Source organism: Rutidosis leptorrhynchoides, chromosome 5, assembly GCF_046630445.1.
Source record: "Rutidosis leptorrhynchoides isolate AG116_Rl617_1_P2 chromosome 5, CSIRO_AGI_Rlap_v1, whole genome shotgun sequence".
NCBI classification, from domain to species: Eukaryota; Viridiplantae; Streptophyta; class Magnoliopsida; order Asterales; family Asteraceae; genus Rutidosis; species Rutidosis leptorrhynchoides.
The window spans coordinates 381,977,718-381,989,897 of NC_092337.1; positions in this window are offsets into that span (position 1 = coordinate 381,977,718).

Genomic DNA, 12,180 nt, shown 5'->3' on the forward strand with positions numbered 1-12,180 from the left:
CTAAGTAGTTTGCATAGTCTGCAAACCATGGGATTTCTTTATAATCTATCTTCAATAGATATTCATCAGGAAAGTTGTCTTGTATGGCTGATTCATTTAGAACTTCTAATTCGGGATTTTCAAGACGAGAAAGATGATCAGCGGCGAGATTTTCTGCTCCTCTTTTATCTCGGATTTCAATATCAAACTCTTGTAAGAGCAAGATCCAACGGATTAATCTTGGTTTAGCATCTTGTTTTGAAAATAGGTATCTAAGAGCAGAATGGTCGGTATAGACCACCGTTTTTGCTAGAACGAGATATGATCGAAATTTGTCAAAAGCAAAGACAATAGCAAGGAGTTCTTTTTCAGTAGTTGTATAGTTCGTTTGTGCTCCTTGTAATGTCTTACTAGCATAATATATAGGTTGAAATCGTTTTTCAATCCTTTGTCCTAAAACGGCTCCCATTGCAAAATCACTTGCATCGCACATTAGTTCAAATGGTAGATTCCAATTTGGCGTTATCATGATCGGCGCATTAGTGAGTTTCTCTTTAAGAATATTAAAAGATTTGATACACTCATCTGAAAAGATGAATGGCGCATCCTTTTCTAGGAGTTTATTCATAGGAGTGGCAATCTTAGAAAAATCTTTTATGAAACGTCGGTAAAAACCGGCATGCCCTAGAAAACTCCTAACTCCTCTAACATTGGTGGGATGTGGAAGTTTAGCAATTACATCTACTTTAGCTCTATCCACTTCAATTCCTTCTTTTGAAATTTTATGTCCAAGAACGATGCCTTCTTTAACCATGAAATGGCATTTCTCCCAATTAAGTACTAGATTTGATTTTTCGCATCTAATTAGCATTCGTTCCAGATTTACTAGACATGATTTAAATGTATCACCGAAGACTGAAAAGTCATCCATGAAAACTTCCATGCATTCTTCTATCATGTCGTGAAAAATCGCCATCATACACCTTTGAAAGGTTGCAGGGGCGTTACAAAGTCCAAATGGCATGCGTTTGTAAGCAAAAGTACCATAAGGGCACGTGAATGTGGTTTTCTCTTGGTCCTCGGGTGCTATTGGAATTTGAAAATATCCGGAAAATCCATCTAGAAAACAATAGTAGCTATTTCCGGCTAATCTTTCCAACATTTGATCAATGAAAGGTAAGGGAAAGTGATCTTTTCTGGTGGCGTCATTTAATTTTCTATAATCAATACATACACGCCATCCTGTTACAGTCCTAGTAGGAATAAGCTCATTTTTCTCATTTGTGATGACAGTCATGCCACCCTTCTTAGGCACGCATTGAACTGGGCTTACCCAAGGACTATCAGAGATTGGATAAATTAAACCTGCATCTAGCAGTTTAATAATCTCTTTCTTAACTACATCTTGCATATTAGGATTTAGTCTTCGTTGGCGTTGCACATACATTTTATGACCTTCTTCCATAAGGATTTTACGTGTGCAATACGAAGGACTTATTCCTTTAATATCATGAATCTTCCATGCAATGGCTGGTTTATGAGCTTTCAACACAGAAATGAGTTGTGATTTCTCATTTTCAGTAAGAGAAGACGATATTATTACAGGTAATTCAGATTCACCATGTAAATAAGCGTATTCCAAATGGTTTGGAAGTGGCTTTAACTCTAATTTCGGAGGTTCTTCTATCGATGATTTGTATCGATATCTGTCTTCTTCTTTTAGCATTTGAATTTCTTCTGTTGTTGGTTCATATCCATTAGCTATAAGTGTAGCTAACATTTCAGCTTCATCAATTGGTTCATTACCTTCTCCTAAAGAACATTCTCCTGTTCCTTGTAATTCTGGAAATTCTTCTAATAATTCTGCATGTGCATCTATAGTTTGAATATAATAACATGTATCATCTGCAGATTGTGGTTGTTGCATTGCTCTATCAACTGAAAAGGTAACACTCTCATCCTCTATACTTAGGGTCAGTTTCTTACCGAACACGTCTATCATTGCTTTAGCCGTGTTTAAGAATGGTCTTCCTAATATGAGAGGAACTTGAGAATCTTCTTCCATGTCCAGAACAACAAAATCTACTGGAAATACTAAAGTACCAACTTTAACTAGCATGTTCTCCATTATCCCTCTAGGATATTTTATTGATCTATCGGCTAGTTGTATGCTTATTCTGGTTGGTTTCAATTCTCCAAGGTCTAGTTTAGCGTATAGTGAATACGGCATTAGATTTATACTAGCACCTAAGTCTGCCAATGCTTCTATTGAACTAAGACTACCCAGAAAACATGGAATTGTGAAACTTCCTGGATCAGATAGTTTTTCTGGTATCTTATTCAACAGCACTGCTGAACAATTAGCATTCATAGTAACAGCCGAGAGTTCTTCCATTTTCTTTCTATTTGAGATTAGATCTTTCAAGAATTTAGCATATCTAGGCATTCCTGAAATCACATCAATGAAAGGAAGATTTACATTTATCTGTTTAAACATATCCAAAAATTTGGATTGCTCGGCTTCAAGTTTCTCTTTCTTCATTTTACTCGGGTAAGGAAGTGGTGGTTGATATGGTTTAACATAAGGTTTATCCTTAACTGTGTTATCTTCATTAACCTTTTCAACTACCGGTTCTTTTTCCTTATCTTGATCAGGTTGTGGTTCTTGTGGAGTAGGAATAGTTTCATCAGAAGTTACAGGTATTTCAGGTGGTTTAAGTGTTGTGCCACTTCTTGTGGTAATGGCTTTAGCTGTTTCATTTCGGGGGTTAGCATTTGTATCGCTCGGTAAACTTCCTGGTTTTCTTTCACCTATTAACCTTGCTAGGTTACTTACTTCTTGTTCTAGATTTTGAATAGAAGCTTGTTGATTTCTAAATGCTTGAGCATTTTGTTCATTGGTTTGTTTCTGAGATGTGAAAAACTGCGTTTGAGTTTCAACTAGCTTCGTCATCATATCTTCTAAATTTGGCTTTTTATCATCGGTTTGTTGTGGTGGTTTGTTTTGAAAATTAGGTCTTTGCTGATTGTAAGTATTATTAGATACTTGTTGATTGCTAGGACCTTGTTGGTTGTTGTATGGAATATTTCGGTTATAATTTTGGTTTTGATTGTAAATCGGTCTTGGCGGTTGATAATTATTCTGATAATTATTTCCAGGCCTTTGGTTTATGTATGAAATATTCTCTCTTTGTTCCATTGTTAATTCAATACTGAGACAATCTTTTGTCAAATGTGGTCCTCCACACTGCTCACAACTAATTCGTATTGAGTGAATATCCTTAGTCATCTTTTCCATTCGTCTCTCCACAGCATCTATCTTTGCGAAAATGGAATCTAAGTCATGGCTAGAATCGGCTCTAGCTGCTTTAGATGATCTAATGATATCTTTTTCTTGGTGCCACTCATGTGAGTGAGAAGCAGTGTTATCAATAATTTTGTAAGCATCAGTTTCGGTTTTCTTCATAATAGAACCACCAGCTGCTATATCTATGTCTTTCCTTGTAGTGATGTCGCATCCTTGGTAGAATATTTGTACTATTTGACAGGTGTCTAAACCATGTTGCGGACATCCTCTTAATAACTTTCCATATCTTGTCCACGCCTCATATAGAGTTTCATTTGGCTTCTGTGTAAACGTAACAATTTCTGCTTGAAGTCTTACGGCTTTAGATGCAGGAAAGAATTGTTTAAGAAATTTGTCAACTAAAACATCCCATATATCAATCGCCCCTTCAGGTAACGATTCCAACCAATCTTTGGCTTCTCCCTTTAAAGTCCAGGGAAATAACATGAGATATATCTGTTCATCCTCCACTTCTCGGATTTTAAATAGTGTGCAGATCCTATTAAAGGTACGTAGATGTTCATTTGGATCTTCCTTCGGCGCACCACTAAATTGGCATTGATTAGTCACCATGTGTAGAATTTGTCCTTTGATTTCATAATCTGGCGCATTAATGTCTGGATGAGTAATTGCGTGACCTTGGCCAGTGCGTTTAGCTCTCATTCGGTCTTCCATACTTAAAGGTTCCAGATTCTCCATAATTGAATTTGTTGAATCTGTATCACTAGATGATTCTGATTTAATGGTTCGTTCCTCAACAATCTCTGTTTGAATGATTGGTGGTTCCGGAGGAAAGTTTAGTGGTTCAGGATCTATGAACCGTTCCTGAATATTCTCCGGATTCTCAATTGTGAGGTCGGGTTCAAAAAATGGATTATCGGAAATTTGAACTGAAGTACTTGGTCGACTGGATGATGATTCTAAAGAAAAATCAACGGCGGTTATATTTGCTAAATGTCTTGATCGAGTTACAGGTGGTGAACGTACAAAAGGTGGTGAACGTCTTGCTCGGTGCATTCACTGAATATCCTATTAGTTTTAAAAAGGAAAGAAAAATTATAATAAGTTATCCAACCAATTGACTTTTCTGATTTTGCCCACGTTTCGAATAGCCAAAAGATGCAGCAGAGGGGCTGGATTCGTTTGGTCTCAATATAATTGAGGACTGTTTGGCTCCAATAACCCGGTCCACGTACAAATCCAACTATTACTACGAACCAGAAAATTTTGATGTCTATCAATTTAACCACTTAAAATAAATTTTCGTAATTTTAAGAAAATTTAGATAAGAAGTAGAAAAAATTCTAAGTCCTAAAAACTAGAATGGCGAGAAATAAGAGAGAAAAAGAGTTCGTCGAAAAAGGTCGAAAAAGAAAAAATGGTTGAAAAATAAAAGGTGACGAAAAAAAATAAAAGAAACTTATAAAACTTAAAAATACTTGACCTACCTAATCTTATTACTACAACTAACTTAAAATTATAATCGCAAATTGAAATTACTAATTGGAATGATAATTGATACATAGTAAAAGGTGTCTAAAAATATTAAAGCTTACAGGAAAAACTAAATCCCAAATGGAAATAACTTAAAAAGAAACTAAAACTTAAAAAGGCGTCGCAAAATTCTAAAGCACCTAAATCTTAGTCTAAAGAAAAAGCACTTAAGGAATTCTACGGCAAAGCCTAAAAATCTAGTAGTAAAAATGACTATAGCAAAAACTATGTTTAAAATTAAATATGAGCTAAAAATACAAATATTACGCTAAAACGATTAAAAAGGGACAAAATATAAAAATATATAAAAAGTTGTAAAAAGTACAATTTTTATAAAAATATTATTTTTATATTATTTATTTAATAAAACTACTAATTTTACAATTTAATAAAACTAATTAATACTAAATACATAAATTAAATAAAAAGTAAAAGTTAAAATAAAATTAATTACAATAATAATAATAATTAGGGTTAATAATAATAATAATTATTAAATAACCGTAATTAATGCTGAATTAGGGCTTCTGTCGGCGTGTCAGGTTATCTCCGCGAGTCGCGGTATTTAAAACACCAAACCCCGCGAGTCGCGGGGTTCAGAAATTCAGATGACAGCTTATTAAATTCGACGCGTTTTTTTTTTTTTTCTTCTGTTTTCTGTTTTTATATAAATAAAAGATATTTAAATAAAACTTATATTTTTATAAACTAAAATAAAAATAAAGAAACTTATAAAACTTAAATATTTAACAAAATCTTTAAAATACTTATATTTTTGTTTTTCTTTTTATATTTTTGAATAATTAAAACGTATTTTTACAAAAACGAATTTTAATAAAAGTTAACTAAAAATCTTTTTTTTTTTTTTAATATTAGCGTTGCGCTTCCGGCGTTTAAGAGGGTCCCCGGCAGCGGCGCCAAAAATACTTGATGTCGTAGGGGGTAGTATACGAAATAGTTTATATTTTACTAGGAAAAACTATTAAATACGATACAATTTTACACAAGATATTTATTTATTTATAGAATGGATATACTTAAACCTTGCTACAACACTTATAGGCAGTGTACATAATCGTACGGTAGTGTAGTTTTTAGTAAGTCCGGTTCGTTCCACAGGGAATCTTTTTCTTTTTTTTAAACAAAGCTCAACGCTATATTAGTTTATTTTTATAAAAATACAAATATATATATAAGTAATATTATTATTATAAAGGGGGGTTTTTACCGTTTAATGACCGGTTTGTCGATTTTAAAACTTTAGTCGCAGTTAAAACCTAATGTAAAATATTAAATAAATAAAAGACTTAATTTAAAGCGTAAAATAAATAACGATAATGAAATTGCGAATAATAAAAGTGCGATAAAATAAAATTGCGATAATTAAAAAGTACGATAATTAAAAGTGCGATTAAATAACAATAAATAAAAGTGCGATAATTAGAAGTGCAATTAAATATAAAATAAAGGAAATTAAATATGAAATAAAAGAATTATGCTTATTTAAACTTCCGTAATCATGATGTTTGACGTGTTGATTTTAGTTTTATGCCCATGGGTTAATTGTCTTTTGTCCTGGATTATTTAATATGTCCGTCTGGTTTTTGTCCATAACAGTCCATCAGTCATAAATATAAAGTGCGAGTGTCCTCATCAAATTATTCTTATACCCGAAGTTAAATATTCCAACTAATTGGGGATCGAATTGTAACAAGGTTTTAATACTTTGTTTAATGAATACACCAGGTTATCGACTGCGTGTAAACCAAGGTTTTACTACTTTGTTAACAATTACACCAATTACCCTTGAATGTAATTTCACCCCTGTTTTAATTATTCTAGTGGCTATTAATCCATTCCCGTGTCCGGTTAAATGAACGATTATTCGTACATATAAATACCCCGCCCATCGTGTCCGATTGAGTGTATATGGTAATTTATAGGGACGCCCAATTGTAAATCTTTATATTAACATTAACAAACTATCATTTAGTTAAACAAATATAAAGCCCATTAATAGCCTATAGTCTAATTTCCACAAGTGTCGTTCTTTTGTCCAAACCCCAATTATGGTACAAAGCCCAATTACCCAATTTTAGTAATTAGCCCAACATCATGATTACTTCGTTTTAAATAAGCATAATAATAACTTAGCTACGAGACATTAATATAAAAAGGTTGAACATAACTTACAATGATTAAAAATAGTGTAGCGTTACACGGACAGAATTTCGACTTACACCCTTACAACATTTGCTAACATACCCTTATTATTAGAATTATAATTAAAATTAAAATATAAATTATAAATATAAATATAAATTTTACGTATGAATGAGGTAGAAAAAGATTATGAAAATGATCAGAATTCGGTTTGCTTTATAGGGAGTTTTAAAACTGGGGGCTCCGCGACTCGCGGCCATTTTGGCCTTCAAACTCCACGAGTCGCGGAGAATGAAAATACAGCTCACATCTTTAGAGTCTTTCTCTGCCGACGGTTTTTATTTATAAATATAATATATATATAATTAATATAATTAATTATATATTATATTATATTTATATACATAGTTAACTTGTAATTTTTAGTCCGTTGCGTCGAGCGTTAAGAGTTGACTCTGGTCCCGGTTCCGGATTTTCGAACGTCCTTGCGTACAATTTAATATCTTGTACTTTGCATTTTGAATCTTGTACTCTTGTAATTTCGAGACGTTTCTTATCAATAATTGGAACCTTTTTGATTGTCTTTTGTACTTTTGAGCTTTTTGGTCGTTTGCGTCTTCAATTCGTCGAATCTGTCTTTTGTCTTCACCTTTTATTATTTAAACGAATATCACTTGTAAATAGAACAATTGCAACTAAAAGCTTGTCTTTCTTGAGTAATAATCCTATGAAATATATGTTCGTTTTTAGCATTATCACCACATCACAACCAAGTGTGATAACGTACACACATAGTGTGCACCTCGCCAAAGGTAGTCAACCAAAACGCACAACCGTGCCAATTGGACCTATACACAAGTCCATCGAAACCACCTATATGAGAAGTGAGCTCTATAACCGAGAACCACTTCACCCGACCCGCACCCATCCTACACATACATATGCATATAGGATATTAACACTCACCTTGTCGCCTTGAAGAAAATGCTTCCAAGAAATCCGCAACTCGTCAATGGAAATTACCTAATCCATTATCACAAATTCAACAACATACTTAGATTGGATCTACAAACCAACCCAATTCGACACTTAGTGCAATTTCGACCCAAATGCACTTCCAAGTACAAACCGCGCCCAAACTAACCAATAATCACTAACATAAGTGAAAATGGTCCTAATATGCCAATTAAACCCGAACACAAGTGTTAAACACTTATCGTTCTCAAAATCGCCCATAAACCCTAATTTTGACCCATAAGGTCAAAATCTCACCATTTACAAGTTTTGACACCAAAACATGTTTAACTCGGTTTCATACTTCAACTTAATCCATTTTAAGTTTACAAACCTCATCGAATCGACATTCGGGTCATAATCCTCAACAAACCCTAATTTTGACTCTAGTCAAAATTAGTCAACCACGAAAACCCTAAAAGTCTCCAAAACACCAATAATCACTAATGCTAGCGATTGTACACCATTTACAAGTCTTAAACATGGTTAAATCATTAACCAACCCAAAACCCGCCTTTAACAACAATAAACCCGAATATTGGTGTTAATCTCCAATTAACAACTAAATGGGTTTCACCTATGAATCATACAATCAAAAGCCCCAAAATTGAATGATGAACACAAGAATGAAATTCGGAGTTAGAGCTTACCACTAGTATTACCGTGTAGCCAAGAACGAGGAGAACAAACTTGTCAACTACGCCAAAGATCAAATCCCATTTTTTCCTTTCCAAAAATCCGTTTGAATCCAATTGGGTGTTTGAGTTTTTGAGAGGAAAATGAAATGAAAAGGGAAAAGAAATTAGGAAATGAAAGGAGTGGATGAGATTTAAGATCTCAATCTGGTTCAAATGCAAAAAGACCACAATGCCCCTCACTTTTCCTAAATATTGCGAAAACAGGAACCAGTTCGCCCACATTGCCGCGCCGCGGCCTTAAATGTCGCGCCGCGACATTTGCCTAGGTCTGGGATCATTTTTTGTTGGACTTCTGATCTGATTTCCAGTTAATTGCCGCGCCGCGGCCTCATTTGTCGCGCCGCGACACACATCGTGATCTGAGTCATTTTCTTGCATACAAGACCTCAACACCCGAACATGTCCCGAACCCTTCATACGCCTATCGTACATACACAATACACCTATAAATCATATACGGGGAAAACTGGGTGTTACAACTCTCCCCCACTTAGATTCGATCACATCCTCGTGATCCTCGTCACTTAACCAAACGGACCACACTTCACTGTCCTCAAACATAAGTCCCAACCGGCTTTCCTAAGCAATTCTTCCCACTGAATTGCCTTTAACAGCTAAATCGTCACCCACGATTTATCAAATCCACAATCCGAGCACTAAAACCATGCTCATTCCCTAACATCGGGAAAACTCAACCAATCTCGTACCGAGATATCAACCCCTTAGCGTACTCTTACCGAGTACAACGCTAAAAGCAACCAAGTCTCAACCTAAGGTCAACAATCCGAGACGATGAAGACCGAACCAAACGAATCAACATCCCTTGTAGTGCGCAATACGACCAATACGCAACTACCGTAACATCATAACAAACGGTTAAGACCGATAACGCCCAAAACGACTATGGTAACGTTAATCCCAAGGTGTACAAAATCGACTATCGTCACACACGTAACAACACGTGAGCGAAGCACGGCTATCGCATCACTAAACATACAACATGGTCCTCGCGACCCCACCATCGGCGTATAAAACAACCGATAGTTCCCACAACATGGTCCTTACGACCCCACCATTGGTGTATCAAACAACCAATAGATCACACGACATGGTCCTTACGACCCCACCGCCGGTGTATAAAACAACCGACAGATCACACAACCCGAAGGCTGGCCGAAAACACACGCGCCTTAGTGAATCTGAACTACACGCGACTCACTACCTTCACCACAACAACAATCGGGATTGGCCGAACTACACGCGCCTTAGTGAATCCGAACTACACGCGAGTCACTATCCCAGAGGAATGACCGAACTACACGAGTCATTTGTGAATCCTAACTACACGAGACTCACTCCTCAATACAATGACCGAAACCACACGATTCATTTGTGAATCCAAACTACACGCGACTCACTTCCACAATAAGATGACCGAAACCATACGCGTCATCGTGAATCCGAAACCACATGCGATCCACTACCATGATGAAGTCAGCGGACCCGAAGATCATGCTTCACCAATCTCAACACCGGATGAAGTCAGCGGACCCCGTCAACGGTCATGCTTCACCGATATAACACCTCGCTCGTGATGAAGTCAGCGGACCCCGAAGGTCATGCTCCACCAATCGCATACTCCCATGATGAAGTCAGCGGACCCTAAAGGTCATGCTTCATCAATCACCAATACCATGATGAAGTCAGCGGACTCTGAAAGTCATGCTTCATCAATCAACGCCCTTTTGGCCTCGAACGACGAGTAGCATAACATCTCGCTCTGCTACGCCATAGTGAATCCTAACAGATACCACTAACCATTCACACACTCGAGCAAGAACCACCTATATCAAACATAGGCACAAAAAAAATAATTCTCTAGAAGAGAATCCGACACACACCTCCCTTAACCGAAGGATTTCACCTTGCTCACCAAACACGTCCATTATCTCTCAACGAGATTTACCACATTACCACCTAAGTGATAATTCAAATCCAAACCATAAGTACAATTTATCCGAAATTGTAATCTACCACAAATCGACCAAAACCAGGTCTCGACAACATTTTCCGGATCTACCAAAAGCATCATCCGAAATCTCACACTAAAACTTCCTCGTGCGGAAGTGTAACTCCCCCACTTTGAACTACGTTCTATATCCGCACCTCGTACAACCGTACAATGCTACCAAAGGTAGACTTTACCAACAATTGGGTTCACACGACCCATCACCATCTCTTGCTCCAGCCATGAGCACATGAAGGATTTTAATCAATCCTTAAACACTTCGAACAAAAAGTGTACCACGATTACACAAACCACACCCTCGCAATCATCCAATTGCTTTAGTTTGTCAACTTCCACCTTGTCACTCATGTACCTAAGGGTTTCACTTCGGTACCCTAAGTACAATGTAACCACAACACAATCGGAGTCGAACACCACGCTAGTAGGTATAAAAGAGGCACCTAATGTCGCGTCTTATATACTCCATTACCAACATACATCGAGATTCAAAACACTCGATCTTAAGGGTTCCAATCCACCCGTCGAACCTCATGGTTCATCGACCTCCACACAAAAACGAACACGCGCTTAACAATCGAACACCAAAACCCATTTCCATGGCTTGGTAGAAACATTTCCAAATACTAAGGAATGCTTGGTGGCACCAAGTCTTACGCCCTTCGCCCGACAATCAACGTCACCATTGGGTACTTCCATTAGGAACGTCACCCATAACAACATCATGCACAACACAATGCATTTAATAAACTCAAACTCAACGGCGCATAATAAATAATCAAAGGACATATTTATTAAAACGAAACGTACCTTAACGTCTCCTTGAAGCACCCGTCATCGCTAACTTGGGACATTCGGACTTACGATGTCCTTCTTCTTGGCAATTGAAACACACCATACCATCACTCTTTGGTACCGAACATTCCCAAGACTTGTGACCCCTCATGCCACAATTGTAACATCTAGATGCACTAGAATCCGGTATACCCGTCCGCGTACCACCCGTGCTCACACTCGGACCCTTAGTCCTCTTACTCGGAGCACCATACGAAACAACCATTCTCTCGCTCGAAGGTTCACCCTTCTTTGATCGTGAATACGACTCGAAACCTCTAGCCACGGCGAATAATTCCGCAAATGATTTCGCGTGACCCCGGCTAATCTTATTCTTCAAGTCATCATTCAAGGTTCGATAGAAATCTTGCATCAACAAATTATCATTCCCCAAATACTCCGGGCAAAAACGAGCCTTCGCCATAAAGGTCGTCTTGAGAGTATTCAAATCCATAGAACCCTGTTGCAAATTTCGCAACTCATTACGCATTTCCGACAAATCGGCTGAAGTTCGGAACTCCTCGAAGAATTCCTTCTTAAACCCGTCCCACGATAACGCCATAAACGGTTCACCACCGACAAGATCAATCTTACCATCCAACCAATCCTTTGCCCTACCCCGCAAC